General features: G+C 36.8%; 1 protein-coding gene, 1 long non-coding RNA gene and 1 pseudogene across 12 annotated transcripts in view; all 3 read left to right on the top strand.

The window, feature by feature from the left end:
- LOC309605611 overlaps positions 1 to 17,228 on the top strand; it is an 867,207-nt gene that overhangs the window by 371,757 nt on the left and 478,222 nt on the right. The gene's annotated exons all lie outside the window — the stretch shown is intronic.
- Positions 1 to 17,228, top strand: part of SDCCAG8 (SHH signaling and ciliogenesis regulator SDCCAG8) — a 272,072-nt gene that overhangs the window by 106,590 nt on the left and 148,254 nt on the right. The window lies entirely within an intron of this gene.
- On the top strand, positions 8,034 to 8,662 carry LOC309605495 (ATP synthase subunit d, mitochondrial pseudogene; annotated as a pseudogene). The gene has a single exon. The product of its transcript is annotated as an ATP synthase subunit d, mitochondrial pseudogene (transcript).

The raw sequence follows: 17,228 nt of genomic DNA, 5'->3' as shown, positions 1-17,228 counted from the left end.
TAAAGTAGATGGGAATCTGTCAGATTGGAATGTGGTGAGAACAAGAGCTTTTTGATGTATACAAAATAGGGCAAATGGTTGACCACCCAAATCATTTTCCTTGTGACCCAAGCCTTGACTCTGGCATAATTAGAAGGAAAGGTTAGGAGAGTAACAATGGCAATCTCTTCCTCCCATTTTCTCCTTTTCTTTTTTTTATTGTGTTAGAAACTGATGGGCAGATTATCCTTCCCATCAACTCCTTTGTATCTCTTCAGTTTAGAGAGCTCCTGTCAGCCTCAGAGGATGCTTCTCACACTAAAAAAAAAAAAAAAAAAAGACATTTGGTATGAAGGCGAATGAAAAATCTGTGCCCTGATTTTTATTAGAAATTTTTTGTAGACAACAGTTATACACATACACACACTCCATTATGGGAATTTAAAGACATATATGAAGATAAAGAGACTATTATAATGAATCCCCACATCTCCATCACCTAGGCTCCTCATTTTGCCAATCCTATTCCATCTACTTCACAATTTTTTCTCTCCTTCATCTTCACCTTCATTGTCATCTTCATCTTCTTTGTCATCCCTGTCATCCTTTTCTTCTCCATCTTCGCTTCCTCTTCTGTCTTCCCTCTCTTCTGCTTTTGCTGAAGTATGTAAAGCAGATCTCAGACATTATGTTATTACCCATAAATACTTCAATGTGCATCTATGAAGGATTTTTTTCACAATCACTACGTCATCATCATACCTAAAAATATTAATAATTCTTTAATATCATATAATGCCCAACCCATATTCAAATACCATCTCTACAGTGTTTGTTTTACAGTTAGTTTATTCAAATCAGGGAAACCTACGTTTTTGTATGTTAGAATGTTATGGTATTACCTTCTTTAATAGGAAATAAAGGGAAATCTTAGAAAAATTTCAACTTTCTTTGTTGTTATCAATAAATTTCATGCATAATGTTTTGATTGTGCTTTATATTTATAAGATACCTCATCACCATTCTAAGGAAATGAGTTAATCCTGTAGCAAACTATCTGAGGAAATAGCTACCTTGCAGCAACCCCAATCATCATATTCTGAAAGGAGCCCCTTAGTCTGAAATCCAAAATACATAATTAATTTCAGAGCCTTACATTTAAGATTTAGGAAGGCTACAGGAAACCTGTTATTACCCTGGCAGTATGAAGGTTAGCTGACTCTGAAATGAGTGATGCATAAGTGGAATTTTCTTTATTAGCTTCCATTTTGGTAGATGAGTCTCAGAAGATGATTCTTTACAGCCTTTGATTCTTTGATCGGGGCGTAGTACCAAATGAAAACACAGGGCCCTTTGTTCAAAAAGCAGGAAAAAAGTGATGTTAAAGGTGCTGAATTACAAAACGTTTTCCTTTCTCCTGCAGTCAGCCTTTCCTCTCTCACTCTCTCTCTCTCTCCCCTTCTCCCTCCCTCTGAATGTCATGGTGTTTTTATTTGCTATTTAATGTTGGACTCCCTCCAGCACAGGGATATTCATGGTGGGGGAATGCAGACCCCCATAGGTGCCCCATGACTGGGTGTACAGATGAATCCATGGTTTCTAGGTTCTCCATGTCACTAGCCACAGAACCTATACACCATGCCCCAGAGGGGAGGGGAGAGAGTCAGTCTTCTCCATCCCAAGGTGGTCAGCTGGGCAGCCCCCTAGAGACTGCAGCCTCCACACAGGGAGACACTTGGCACAGGGGTCAGGGTGGGCAGAGGCTCCACGCTGAGTCCGTTGAGTGTGCTGTAGTGCTGCCAGGCGGGAGGAGGGATAGTCAACTCCATGTCCTACCCTCAGGCGTTAGGGGTGTACACACTCAACCCAACCTTTCCCAGGCTCACATCCAGGCTCCCGCCAGAGGTAAAGGATAACGGCAGAACAAATGCCTCCCCCTAACACTGCCATGACCTGGTCCCACCCAACATGGAGAGCAGCAAGGTCCCAAGGCAGGGGCCAGGAAGAGGAAGCTGGAAGGGAACAAGTGTCCAAGAAGTGCCCCAGGGCTGCCATGAGTCAGTGGAGAGACAAGACCACAGATGTGAGTGGGGTTTCCATTGTACCATCAGACTTCACCTATAAAACACAAATTCCAATATAAAATCCCTAAGAATTTTAAGACGTTGACCACAGAGCATTAAACTGCAAGTTCAGGGCCCTTCTAAACACAGGGCCTTGTATGAGCACACGGATCACATGCCCATGAAGCCACCATAGCTATGGGGATAGGCAGACAGAGATTTGGTGTGCTAATGCACACATATATACTCCTACTTACATATGCAGATATGAGTGTGTGTTTAACATGCGCAGGTGTCCTGTATCTGTAAAAGAAGGCTGGCCAGCAACAGCGTATGGGCCAAATTGACCTGCAGTCTGTTTTTACAAATAAAGTTGTAGTAGAGCACAGCGACACTCATTTGTTGATGTATTGTCTACGGCTGCTTTTCTGCTACAAAGGCAGAGCTGAGAAGTTGTGGCAGAGACCCCATAGCCCACCATGACTGAAAAACTTACTATCTGAGCCTTTAGAGAAAAAGCTTGCCAATCCCTGCCCTGAGTAGATAAAGATAAAGATAAAACTTTGTTTCCCCTGCCCTGCTAGAGTGTGGAGTTTTGAGATTGAAGACTCATCAATCTTAAATTATAACTTAATGGTTTTAGAGTATTTTGAAATACAGAAAATGTGCCTGATCCCTGGTCTCTTAATCATCTAATGGCATCAGCAGGTGAGTATATGATTGGTTATAGTCTTATTATCTTATTATTAGTGGCACATGGCTTAAAAACTGGCTTGGATGGGAATACACATATACATAAATAAATTGTTTTATATTACAAAATTTTTAGGTTGGTTCAATTTCTTTCAGAGATAAAAAGACTTTCTTGTCAGTATTGTGTAAGTTATAACTTTGGAGTTGTGGCTAATACTGAGTAGGAAACGTTGAAGTTCAAAATTACCTGAAGGGGGTAATCAAAGCAAATATTTAAGGCTAGAGCACATATACAAAAGAAATAGATCAGAAAATTTTGGCTAGAAAATTAACACAAAAAAAGGTTTGAGTGTTGCTCGTATCTACAGCAGTATGACTCCACACTTTAATGCTGACATTAAAAAAATGTGGACTGTATCAACACAGGAGTTATTTCCTAAGTTCAGTTGAATGAATTAGATTGTTGGGAGTAGTACAGCTATTTTGTATGGCTTTGTGTAAATATGAGAGGAAGCCCAACACGTCCTAAAGGTAAGTCCTACATAAGGCCAGGGAAATAAAAGTAATAAAGAAAAGTTGAAGAATTGTACCTTTCTACTTAGAGAAGACTAAAGCATTGCTTCACTATCTTTAAGGACTTGACAGATAATTTCAAGGAGAAAGTTAAACACCTGTTCTCAATCTTTAGTATGGAAAGAATAAGAACAAAGAGATTTAATCACAGCAACTGGAAATCACAGCAGCCTGAAATAACTTTCTGACAGTAAGAAGATTGAAATAGATTGCTACAACAGGCCATGGAACTTTCTTCCCTGAAATTTTTAGTTTTAAATGGTAGCAGTAATATGCTTTACCTAAAGACCCAACTAATGGACCTCTGAGGTCCATTGTCTTTTATTTGATTCTGGAAACATCCTAGGAATATTTCACTGTATGTGTTAAACTGGCTAGTAGTGATATTTGTCTTTTCTACTCGTAATTTAGCAACTACAGATTAAAGAAAAATCCCGTTCGTCTCTGTTCTCTCTTATGTGTCTGTAATGCTGTATACTCTCTTCAGAAGGCTTTTGGGGAATATATTGAGATAATGGATGGCTTCTGAGAGCTAGACTTCAGAAACTATCCAACTACCACCTGCAGTCTCACTTCTGTCTCTAAAAAATGACTGGGATTGGGCCACTTGGGCATGCCGTTAGTACATGTAATCACTTGGTCCTGGTGATGACAGAGTTGCTCTCCAGTGTTCTTCACACCGTCTTTCAGTGCTGGAGGCTTAGCACATTCGTTTCCCTGCTCCTCACTCAGACCACAGCCATTCGAGAGGGCTTGGCCTGCCCAGACCAGAACGCTAGGCGCTGTGGGGTGATAACTAGAAGACCCAGGTCCTGCCCTTAGGGAGTTTATATTCTAGTTTAAGAGACAGAGTACACATTTGAACATGCCTTAAAAATACTTGCAAAGTAGCATATCGACAAGTGCAAATTAATGTAGTGTGAACTTCATGCTGGCTACAGCCCATAAGAGGGAGAATCTGGTTCCATGTGTGTGATGCAATAAAAGCTTTTTTTTTTTTAAATAGCATCTTCCCTAAGTATGCCCTAAAGCATTGTTCATCATACTTAGATAAATTTGTGTTCTTATCACAGGCTAACCAAGAATTCTGAGAAAATTCTTCACCCTGGCATATGTCTAATAAATCAGCTTCTTTTGTTCTTGTGCTGTGTGGTGCTTGAATGGAACAAATAGGATTATGTAAATAATTTAAAATATCTCCATTTTATAAAATGTTATCAACTTATTATTTTTCTGAAACACCATCTAAAGTTAATTTCTCCATTTAAGATTATAATTATGTTTGTAAGTTCAGAAAATTAGCAGTAAAAAATTGAGTTTGATTTTTTTGAACAAAGAAACAGTTCCACATCAATCCAGTGAATAATACCAAGTTGCAGATCCTTGGGGCATTTAGCATTATTAACTTTAATAATGATTTGGGCTGTGGTTTTAGGTGGCAGTATATGTATATCTCATTCATAAAACCACTATGGAAATTCATATGTTCAAAAAAGTCATTTGATTTTCCAGCAAAGATGATAATGCTATTCACTATAATAATATATTTTTTAAAAAATCAAATATGCACAGAAACAATATATATGAAAGTAGCAATATAGGGCTATTTAGAGATAAGGGCACAAATAAGAAACAAAACAAGCCCTTTTAGAAATAATACGCCCTATGGGATAAATATTTAGAAATAAATGTGTGCCTTTGGATAGGAATATAAAACTGTAAAGTGAAGTCAAGAAATATTTTTGTGTTTTAAGGAAGTCATAAGATTCATCAACTATTGGTCCTAAAGAAATACAATTTTTGCTGTGTTTCAATTTCAGTGGATGATTCATATTTTGGTCCTTAAAAAATTTGTGCATGCTTATTTTGTCCTTAAAAGTTGACTCAGCCTTCTAACCTTACAGGTTATCTTCTCTGATTACCAAGTCTGCAATTCTGGTGACTACCAGGTGGCAGCAGTTCTTTGAATATGTTTCCATGCAGGCCGGCAAACTGAGTGGTATTAGACATAGGACAGCTACAGATGCTTTTTTTTTTATAGTGCATAAATATTAGTACCAATACCCAGTATAAATATTACTAATTACTACATATGTATACATTTAAAAAAATATTTATTGTATAAACATAGACACATTCACAGAAGCCAATAATTCCACCACCCAACAGAGCAAATTGTTTTCATTTTTCTGTTTTACCTTCTACTTTTTGTCCATATGCATATATAATATTTTCAAGTAGTAAACATAGCGTAGATGTAATTTTGGTTTTTACTTTTTCCACTTAACAATATCTTAAGCATTTTATGTGTTGCTGCCTTCTCTTCATAGATCACTTTAATATGGCCATTTACGTGTACTTTCAAAGGAAAGTGATAAGTCATATTTTGAAGAGAACAGATACTGTTATAAACTTAGAATCCTTTTGCCCTAAACTTCACTCATTTTTTTAACTCAATAACCATATATTGCATGCACTATGCTGGCCTAGAATGAACTTCTGTTCTTAAAAAAAGGAGTATATAAGACAGGTTTGCAAATAAATATATGTCAAAGAACATAATAACTATCATTAGCAAACTACCAAAGGGTATGATGATTTAGGAGAAGGAGAGAGGACAAACTTGAAGGTTGGTAAGGATGTTGCCCACCATAGATGGGAGATGAAGGCATTTAGGTTGGAAAATGGCAGCTTGAGCAAAGGAATGGGGATAGGCACGCAGGAGAAGGAGATGTTCAAGGAATGTATGTGTCTTTTGATTCCATAGCATACTTGTATCACTGACCTCAGTATCTCAAGTGCCATGTCTCTGTTATAAAAGATTGCCCATAGAAAAAAGTCTTCTATAAGGTTCAGAATCCCAAGTAATTGCCTACTTATAACATGCCGCATGTCCTACAGTCAGGCACAGAAGTCATATCATATTTTGGGAATATTTGCATAAGTTTTTCATTTCCTTTGTAGTGTTTTCTATGTAATGAGACGATTTTAAGATTTTCAACATCATTTTCAGATGGCATACAACAAAATGTCTTCTTATTAACAGTGTTAGAATCAAGTAGGATTAGTTTTCTAGAAATAAAAGAATTGACAGTTACTTTAACGATTTGTAGAAGATTTCCACATGACTAATAATGGAAGGTGAAACACAGAGTGTACAGGGTAATATTTTACCTGTGGACTGTGAGTCCAAAGACTTGATTTGACTTTTCAGCTAACTTCCTGAGCAAACCTCTCAGAGCCTCATTTTCTTTCCCAGTGAAATGAGAAGCTTGGATAAGTGAAAGCTAAGGTTTTCTTTATGTCTAAATGCCTATGTTTTGAGAAACATAGGAGATATTTCTGTTGTTCTTAATTATGAATTAAGTATTAATAAAATCAATAAAATTACATGGAGTCTCAAGTGTCATTCCAAATTTCCCATTCACTCTGATTTTATAAAAATGACACTTCTGTTATGATAAGAATGAAATTTTACTGTCACCAATTTTAGATTATATTCTTTTCATTATGATGAATAGTAGAACAATGAAACATCTAGCCTTTTAAACAGTTGAATTTAATTACAAGATAGATACCATTTAATCTGCAATAAGGATTAAAGTCCTAGTCTGAATTAAGAATGAAGGTCTAGTGGAAGGATTTTAGACAACAGCAAACTGCCCAGGGTAGTATTTTGGAAGAGTAGTCACTTTTCAGGAAGCCTGCAGAATTAAATACTCTCAGTCAGAGTTTCGTATCTGTGTGAACCCATGACCCCTGGGAATAAATTGGTAATTCCTTTGGAGAAAAATGGCATTAATAGTTAATGCTTTCACTTTCAGTTTTTCCTTGGTGCTCTCATAAATACAGCCATGGAATGAAATGCTGTGGCAATTCTGGATCTAGATGACCTAGAATATGATCATATTTTTTTGTATTTTGATTTTTTAATCATCAGAACGAGAACAAGTTTTTAATTCTCTTAGGGATTTCACATATCCATGGCATGTTCCTCTGACCCTCATTGGAGTACAGTGTGAGAGGCTGCCCTAGACAGAGATTCTAGATATAACTGCAGGCTGCTCATGACTATTAATAAATTGCAAGATGTTTAGATTTTCATGCTGCTATTCTTAAGAGATGGTCAAGGTAATTTAACCCTTCTTGGTGTTAACATCTGTATTTAAGTGGATCACTTACACTAACATTTAGATTTTAGGGGAAAGACAAGAAAGCAGCAGTGTCCTTATTTCTGGCCTGCTTTCTGACTGCCCTGAGAATTTTTGGCATTCCCTGTGGAGAATAGAAAATTCTTTTCTGTATAGAATCTCTCTACTTACAACTGAAGTTCTGATATTCATTCATATTCGTCCTCTCTCTCTTTCTCTCTTCTTCCCCTCCACCCCCGTCACCACCACCCCCCCACCATGGTAATAAAACATGCAAGTAATAGCATTGGCCTGGCTTCAGAAGTCATGAGTCAACTGTGGTTGAAAGTTCCCTATAAAGTACAAGGGAATGCTCGTGTCTTAGAGAGAGTGGCAGCCAAGGAAAAGGGGGAGGTAAAAACTTTTAGGGAAATCTTAAGAAGATGGAGGAGAAAGAATTGTTGAAAGATGAAAGATTGTCCCATCATTGCAAGTACTACCTTTTCTTTTGGGTCCTTATTTCACTTGCTCAGAATTATCTGCATAGAAATCTGAATTCAATCATTTAAAAAAATTTATTGAAATATAGTTGATTACTTCAGTTCCTTGGTGCTGTGGACTGTGGGCCTCCGGGGTCAGTGAAGGATCTCTAGATGGCTGGACGGAAACTTGCTCTAAAAGCCATTGACTGGGTACCTTTTGGGGAGATCATACCCCGCAATCAGAAGGCTGTTGCTAACTCCCTGAAATCCTGGAATGAGATCCTCACCTCCAGGTTGGCCGCTCTGCCTGAGAAGCCACCTGCCATCGACTGGGCTTACTACAAGGCCAGTGTGGCAAAGGCTGGCTTGGTGGATGACTTCCAGAAGAAGTTTAATGCCCTGAAGTTTCCTATGCCGGAGGATAAATATACTGCCCAGGTGGATGCTGAAGAAAAAAAAGATGTGAAAATTTGTGCTGAGTTCTTGTCTCTCTCTAAGACCAGGATTGAGGAATACGAGAAAGAGCTGGAGAAGATGAAGAACATAATTCCATTTGATCAGATGACCATTGAGGACTTGAATGAAGTCTTCCCAGAAACCAAATTAGATAAGAAGAAGTATCCCTACTGGCCTCACCAGCCAATTGAGCAATTATAAACTTGAGTCTGGGAGAAAGCTCTGGCCCTTGAATTATAAACTCTGGACATTAAAAATAATTATATAGTAAAAAAAAAAAAAGAAATATAGTTGATTTACAATGTTGTGTTAGTTTCAGGTGTGCAGCAAAGTGATTCAGTTTTATATATATATATATATATATATATAACTACATGTATAGTTATATATAGATTCTTTCCCATTATAGGTTATTACAAGATATGTTATACAGTAGGTCATTGTTGGTTATCTGTACATGTAGTCATATGTACATTTTAATCCAAAACTCCTAATTTATTCCTCCCCCACTTTCCCCTTTGATAACCATAAATTTGTTTTCTATGTCTGTGAGTCTGTTTCTGTTTTGTAAATAAGTTCATTTGTATCATTTTTTTAGATTCCACATATAAACGATATCATATGATAGTTGTCTTTCTCTATCTTACTTCACTTAATATGATAATCTAATACTGAGAGGTAATTGTCATATCCTAATTTGAATTAGAAACCTTAGGGTGTCATTTTCAACTTGTCTCTACACTTAAGTTTATCATAGAAAAATAGGGCTGAGTCAGTGTTTCTTCCCTAAGTAATTGAAAGTCCACTGTGTGTACAGTGATTGAAGCTGTTTAAGGGTTTATATATCAAGAGCCAGATGTTTTGGTCTAAAAGGGGATTTAAGGCAAATGGATGAATCAAATATCTATTTATATATTTAAAAATCTAAAGACAGATATCTTTGTGTGTATATATATATACAGATATATGTATATATGTGTATATATATTTAGATATAGATATATGGCACATATATCTCACTAATACATAATACAAGAAGTGTGACTTACTGATAAGCAGGCTTTTCTTGAGCAGAGCCTGAAGTCTCTAAATGCTGAATTTAGGATACCTTTGACTTACTTCATCAGCCAGGAGAGAACAAAGGACTCTTGAGTTGTTCCAGTTATAAAAACAAGAAAAGGAGAGTAGAGGAAAAGGAAAAAAACAAAGTAGGAAGAGAAAATGAGAAAGATTTTAGAAGGCATTCTAAAGACATTTACACTAAGAACAACTGGGCTTTCACCTCTATTTACTCTGCTTCACATTCAACTATAACTTAGAAGGGGCCAACATGACCACAGATCCATCATTATATTCTATCCGTATTTTCAGGAAGGATCCATAATCATGGATTTTTTAAAACTGTAATTGCTATAGCTCCTTTTTGCCACCCCTGTTTCCCCCAACCATTGCTGGTTGTTAAGAGTAACTTAATATAGCTTGGCATTTTTCAGAAGATGCTTTCTAACCACATAGCAATAAAATTCATGAAGGTAATTTTTATCTTTAGTCTCCCTTGTTTCAGTGGCTTCATACGAAGGATCAAAGGGAGGACATCAGATAGTAAAGGGCAGTAGCTTGGTGGGTACTGAGAGCCAAAAAGACTTTAATGACTTAGTTTGGCCCCTTCATTTCATAAATGATTAGACTGTGAGTAAGCTGAGAGTTAATACCTCATTTTAATGCATTCATTTATCTAACTAATAGTTACTGGTAACCTATTAGGTGTCACTAACAAATAGGCACTGGGGTTGCATTGAAAAATAAAATATATATATTGCTCATACAACTCTTATAGTCTGGTGAGAAAGTTGACTGTGATAAGATGAGGGCTCAGTGGAAGGGTAGCTTACTTTGGTGGGAGAGAATTCAAAAAGATTTTACACAACAGTCAATCAGTTTCAACATGGAAAATAAGAAAATTCAATGGGTGAAAAATAGTTTTTCAACAAATGGTGCTGGGAAGACTGGATATCCACATGTAAAAGAATGAAGTTGGGCCCCTACCTTATATTATATATAAAAATAAATTCAAAGTAGATAGAAAGACCTGACTGTAAGAGCTAAGCTTATAAAACTCTTGGAAGAAGACATAGGCATAACTCTTTGTGAATTTGGACTAGGCAATGGTTTTTTTGGATATGACACCAAAAGCATAAGCAACCATAGGAAAAAAAATAGATAAATTGGATATCATCAAAATTAAAAACTTCTGTGCTTCAAAGGACATCATCAAGAAAGTGGAAAAAACCCCCACAGAATGGGAGAAAATTTTTACAAATTACCTATCTGGTAGGAGACTTGTTACTAGGATGTATAAAGCAGGCTTACAGTTTAATAATAAAAAGATAAACCATTTCCAAAGCAGGCAAAGAATCTTCATAGATATTTTTCCAAAGAAGATATACAAATGGCAAATAATCACATGAAAAGATGCTCATCATCATTAGCTATCAGAGAAATGCAAATCAAACCGAAAATGAGATACTACTTCACACCTGCTAGGATGGCTATAATCAAAAAGATAGATAATAACAAGTGTTGACGAGGATGTGGAGAAATTGGAGCCTCACACTGCTGGCAGGATATAAACTATGCAGCTGCTTTGGAAAATAGTCTGACAGTTTCTCAAAAGTTACCCTGCAATTCTACTACTAGGTCTATACCCAAGAGAAATGAAACATGTCCACACAAAAACATGTTCATGAGGGACATCCCTGGTGGCTCAGTGGTAAAAACATGTTCATGAGGAACATCCCTGGTGGTTCAGTGGTTAAGAATCCACCTGCCAATGCAGGGGACACAGGTTCAAGCCCTGGTCCGGGAAGATCCCACATGCTGTGGAGCAACTAAGCCCATGTGCCACAACTACTGAGCCTGCGCTCTAGAGCCCGCAAGCCACAACTAGTGAGCCCGCGTGCCACTACTACTGAAGCCCGCGTGCCTAGATCCTGTGCTCTGCAACAAGAGAAGCCACCGCAATGAGAAGCCCACACACTGCAACGAAGAGTAGCCCCTCCTCGGCGCAACTAGAGAAAGCCCGCAGGCAGCAACGAAGACCCAATGCAGCCAAAAATAAATGAATAAATTTATTAAAAAAAAAAAACATGTTCATGAGTGTTCATATCAGCATTATTCATAATAGCCCAAAACTGGCAACAACCCAAGTGTTTATCAACTAATAAATGGATAAATAAAATGTGATTATCTATATCTATGTCTATACAGCTATATGTTGGCAATAAAAAAGAATGAGGTACTGATACATTCTACAATATGGCTGAACCTTGAAAACATTATGCTAAGTGAAAGAAGCTAGTCACAAAAGACAACATATTGTATGATTTATATGAAATGTCCAGAATAGGCAAACCCATAGAGACAGAAAGATGAGTAGATGCTTGGGCTGAGCGGGTTGGGGGCAAATGGGGAGTACTGCTAATGGGTATGGAGTTTCTTTTGGGGTGTTAAAATGTTCTAAAATTGATCAAGGTGATGGTTGCACAACTCTGAATATACTAAAACACATTCAATTATATACTTTAATGGGAGAGTTGTATGTGAATTATGTCAATAAAGCTGTTATTTAAAAAAAAGATTCTACCGTAAAATTCATATTTCAACCTAGTCTGGAGGGGAACAGAGAGAGTGGGAAGGGAAGGCCATTCAGGCAAAAGGGACAGAATATGCAAAGACACTGTTCCATATACACCTGGAGGGCAAAAGGAGGCATAAGAGATGAGGATAGACACCCTGAGCCCCAGAAAACTATTATTTGCCAGAAGTGTCTGTAAACTACTATGAAGTCAGAGTCCATATATTATTCATCATTGTATCCCTGGTGTCCAGCTCAGAGAAGGCCTACCATAAGTTTTATCTGTTAGTTCAATGAATGAGTAAATGAATGCCTAAGTGAACTAAAGAATGATCTTTAAATAATTAGTAATAGTACCTAAACTAGATGACAGATCCTCTAACTCCTAGTTTACCTTTGTTGTGCTATATCAGGCAGAAAGTTTTTTAAAATTTTTTACTTTTATACAATTTAAAAGGTTACTTTCCATTTACAGCTATTACAAAATATTGGCTTTATTCCCCATGTTGTACAATACGTCCTTGAGCCTATCTTACATTCAGTAGTGTGTACCTCCCACCCCCCCACCCCTACATTGCCCCCGCACTGGTAACCACTAGTTTATTCTCTATATCTGTGAGTCTGCTTCTTTTATGTTATATTCACTAGTTTGTTGTATTTTTTAGATTCCACATATAAGTAATATCATACAGTATTTGTCTTTCTCTGTCTGACTTATTTTACTTGGCATAATGCCCTCCATGTCCATCAAATTTCATTCTTTTTCATTCTTTTTTATTCCATTGTGTGAATATGTATATATATACACATATGCACACAATGTATATGTGTGTGTGTGTATATATATATATATATATATATATACACACATACATATATATATATTTACCACATCTTCTTTATCCATTCATCTGTTAATGGACACTTAGGATTTTTCCATGTCTTAGCAATTTTAAATAATGCTGCTATGAACATTGCGGTGCATGTATCTTTTCAAATTGGTGTTTTTGTTTCTTTCAGATATATACCCAGGAGTGGAATTGTTGGGTCATATGATAGTTTTAGTTTTAGCTTTTTGAGAAACTTCCATATTGTTTTCCACACTGGCTGCACCAATTTATATGCCCATCAACAGTGTACAAAGGTTCCCTTTCCTCCACATCCTTGCCAGTATTTCTTATTTGTAGACTTTTCATTTATAGCCATTCTTACTGGTATGAGGTGTTATCTCATTGTAGTTTTGATTTGCATTTCCCTGATAATTAGTGATGTTGAGCATCTTTTTATGTGCCTCTTGGCCATCCGCATTTCCTCTTTGGAAAAATGTCTATTCAGTTTTTCTGCCTTTTTTTTTTTTTTTTCTTAATTTTATTTATTTATTTATGGCTGTGTTGGGTCTTCGTTTCTGTGCTAGGGCTTCCTCCAGTTGCGGCGAGCGGGGGCCACTCTTCATCGCGGTGCGCGGACCTCTCACCATCGTGGCCTCTCTTATTGCGGAGCACAGGCTCCAGACGCGCAGGCTCAGCAGTTGTGGCTCACGGGCCTAGTTGCTCCGCGGCATGTGGGATCTTCCCAGACCAGGGCTCAAACCCGTGTCCCCTGCATTGGCAGGCAGATTCTCAACTACTGCGCCACCAGGGATGCCCCTGCCCATTTTTTAATTAGGCTGTTTTTTTTTTTTTGATATTGAGTTGTATGAGCTGTTTATATGTGTTGGATATTAATCCTACATTGGTCATATCATTTGCAAATATGTTCTCCCATTCAGTAGCTTGTCTTTTCATTTTGTCAGTGGTTTCTTTTGCTGTGCAAAAGCTTTTAAGTTTAATTAGGTCCCATTTGTTTATTTTTGCTTTTATTTCCTTTACTTTAGGAAAAGGAAAAAAATCCAAGAAAATATTGCTGCGATATATGTCAAAGAGTGTTCTGCCTAGAAAGTTTTAAAATCAGGATGAAAATAACTTCTTTTATAATGATATTTATATTTCAGCAATTATATTTGTTTAGAGTGTTTGATCAGTCTTTTTATATGCTGCCATTCTGGTAAGTGTATAATGATATCTCATTGTGGCTTTAATTTGCATTTCCCTAATGATTAATGATATTAAACATCTTTTCATATGCTTGCTTGCCATCCCTATATCTTCTTCCACTATATCCACTGCTATACTCTAGCTCAAGGTACTATCATTTTCACTGGTGTTATCGTAGTAATGTCCTAATTGGCTTCCTTTTTTCTGTGCTTCAACCCATTTTAGTCCCTTCACAGACAGCAGGGACAAATCTTGTCCCTCTTCTGATTGCAACTATCAGTGGTTCCCTACCTTAGTCGTGGTAAAAGCCAAAGTCCCCACAATTGATGTACAAGATACTGCACAGTCTGGCCCTCCTGTTACCTCTCTGCCCCTCATCTCCTACTTTTCTCCTCCATCACTCTGCTCTAGCCACATTGGCTTCCTTGCTGTTCCTCAAACACATCAGATACAATCCCACTTCAGGGCCTTTGTCCTTGCTATTCCCTTTGCCTGGAACACTGTTCCCCATGATAGCCTTATGGATCACTAGCTTAATGCCTTCAAGTAATTGCTTTAATATTTCCTCTGTGAGCCCATCCCTGACCACCTTATTTTAAATTGTACACCACTCCCCCAGTACTCTCTTTCCCCTTTCTGCTTTATTTTACTCCATATCTTACTCATTTATTGTGTTTGTTATCTGTTTTCTCCTTGCCACAATATTAGCTTCATGAAGTCATGTCCCCCCTCAGTCCATACACAACATATTAGCAAAGGCAAATGTGAATTGAATCACGTTGTTCTTCCATTTAACAACTTGGAGTGTCTTCCCATTTGCATTTAGAAATATAAATCCAAACTCTTTTCCATAGCTTACCAGGCCCTGCATAATCTGATCACCAATTGTCTTAACATCTAGTCTTCCTATCTACTTTTCCTTTCTGCATTCACTTGAGCCTCATGGTTTTCCTTTAGCTTCTCAAAGATGCCAAGGCCTTTGGACAAACATCTGCCTTATATGTTCTTCTTCACTCTTCCTGTGCTTAACCACCTCTTTCTCTTTCTTTGGTTTCTGTTTAAATGTCTTCACTTCTCTAACTATTAACGTATATCCCCTTGCACCGCTCCATTATTCTCTCATAGTACCTTGTTTCCTTCATGGAACTTATTATAATTTTTTATTATTTTTTTTACTTAAAAAAATCTGTCTTTTCCATTGGAATGTAAGTTTGAGGTCAGAGACTCTTACTTGTCACATCCACTTTTGTATTCCAGTGCTTCAGTGCCTAGCATACAATTAGGGTCACAGGAACTGGATGGGTGGGTGGTTAGGCAGCCGGAAGTTCAGACCCTGAAAGTAGATTGCCTAAAGTCAGATTCTCACTTTAATATCTACTACCTGGTGAACCTGGTCAAATTACTTAATATATCCAAGCCTCAGTTTTCTTATCTGTAAAATGAGGATAGATAAAATTACCACTTTATAGTGTTTTGTAAAAACCTTGAGGTAATCTCTTAGCCCAGTGCATGACATTAATAAGTGATCTATAAATATTAATAATTATTATTTTTACTAATGCTGTTATGATTATTATTCACATTCTCTATCCTCATTTCTCTCTCCTGTATTCTATTTTATCTAGTTGCTTTAAAGAGTCATGATGATAACTAAATATGATATTTTTGGTATGACCTCAGCAGTACATAGAAGTGGAGCTGTCATCTAAGCTTGTATTAATCTAGCTTCAGAGCCAGTTATCATTTGGGTTATGTGTTTATCAAACATGTCTCATTGTGAACTCTTAGTGAGCTTAAATTCAGTTAAAACCTCTAATGGCATAAGTCTACTGCCCTACAATTGGGCAGTAAATACAGATATTTGCATTTGTCTCTCTGAAACTTGATCGTTTTAGTTTGGACCTATGTGTCAGCTTGTCTGAACCGTTTTGGACTCTGTTTTTAACATTTCACCATAATAAATTAGTCCTCTCAGGTTTTTGTCACAGGCAAATTTGATCATCGTATCATTGGTGTCCTCATTAAAGTCAGTGGATTAAACAGTATAACGTGAAAGGCAGGGCAGAGCCCTGCAACCTGTAGCTGAAGACTTCCTTATAGCTTGGTATTTTCCATTCTGCCTTCCGTATGATTTTTTTTTAACTGATGTGTTTGTTTTCCTGTTTAAGATTCAGACCATTTACCTTCTTCAAGATAATTCTAGTCAAATCAAAAAATATTTAGTTTTGTACCTACTATGTACAGTTAGTGTGCTTAGGTACCACTGAGCCATGTGACAGAAGATTATAGTGGTGGCAAATTATGAAAAATTAGGCATGGGTGACTAAGAAATCAAAGTGCCTTTGTAAATATGGAGCGGATTAATAGTTGGCAGGATTTAAACCTGTGCTGGGAAACTCCCAAAGGAAGGGGAATGGGCCTGCCTGGAATTCTAATTTCTTCATCTAAATAATCTGGATAAATGGACTAAATTGGAAATTTAAGGAATTAGAGTCTACAAAATCATTTTTTTGAGATTTCTTCCATTGATTCTGTTGACCTACTCTCATTTTAAAAATGTTATGTCCATATACATATATCAAATCATTATGTTGTACACCTGAAAGTAATACAATGTTATGTGTCAATTATATCTCAATACAAAAAAAGTGTTCTGTCCTAATCATTACCCTGTATTTATCTGTTTTATACCTATTTCATTTTCCTCTATGAAAATGAGTGAAAGCAAGAATTATGTGTTTTGTAATTGTCACAGCATATAAATTCAGTACTGCCTAGGAAAGTGTTTTCTAAGCTATGAAAAGCTGTATACATACGTAGAGCTTTTATGATTGAATAGATGGTCAATAAATTGAATAGATGGATTTACTCCTTTGTATGTGGATGCTATTAATTTGAAAGAATCATACTCCAAATATTTATTAACTAAAGTGTCTACTTTACATTGAAGCCTTCTTGCCAAAATTAGTTAGAAGATGTAGGTGATTTTAGAGTTAAAGCTTAGTACAATGAATTCTTAAGTTCCCCAAATAGTATTTTATAGAAATATTTACATAATCCACAGCTAAAGTGAATTTTCTAAAAACTCCCCATTAGGTGAGATTACGTACACCCTGTCTCAGTACAGAAGGATTTTTTTTTTCAATCAGTTGTGTCTCTAAAAATAAACCTAGTTTTGTTGTTAT

This window comes from Balaenoptera borealis (assembly GCF_965194805.1).
Source record: "Balaenoptera borealis genome assembly, chromosome: 1".
Taxonomy (NCBI): Eukaryota; Metazoa; Chordata; class Mammalia; order Artiodactyla; family Balaenopteridae; genus Balaenoptera; species Balaenoptera borealis.
Note: the sequence above shows the minus strand (reverse complement) of the source record. Positions and strands in the feature narration are given on the sequence as shown.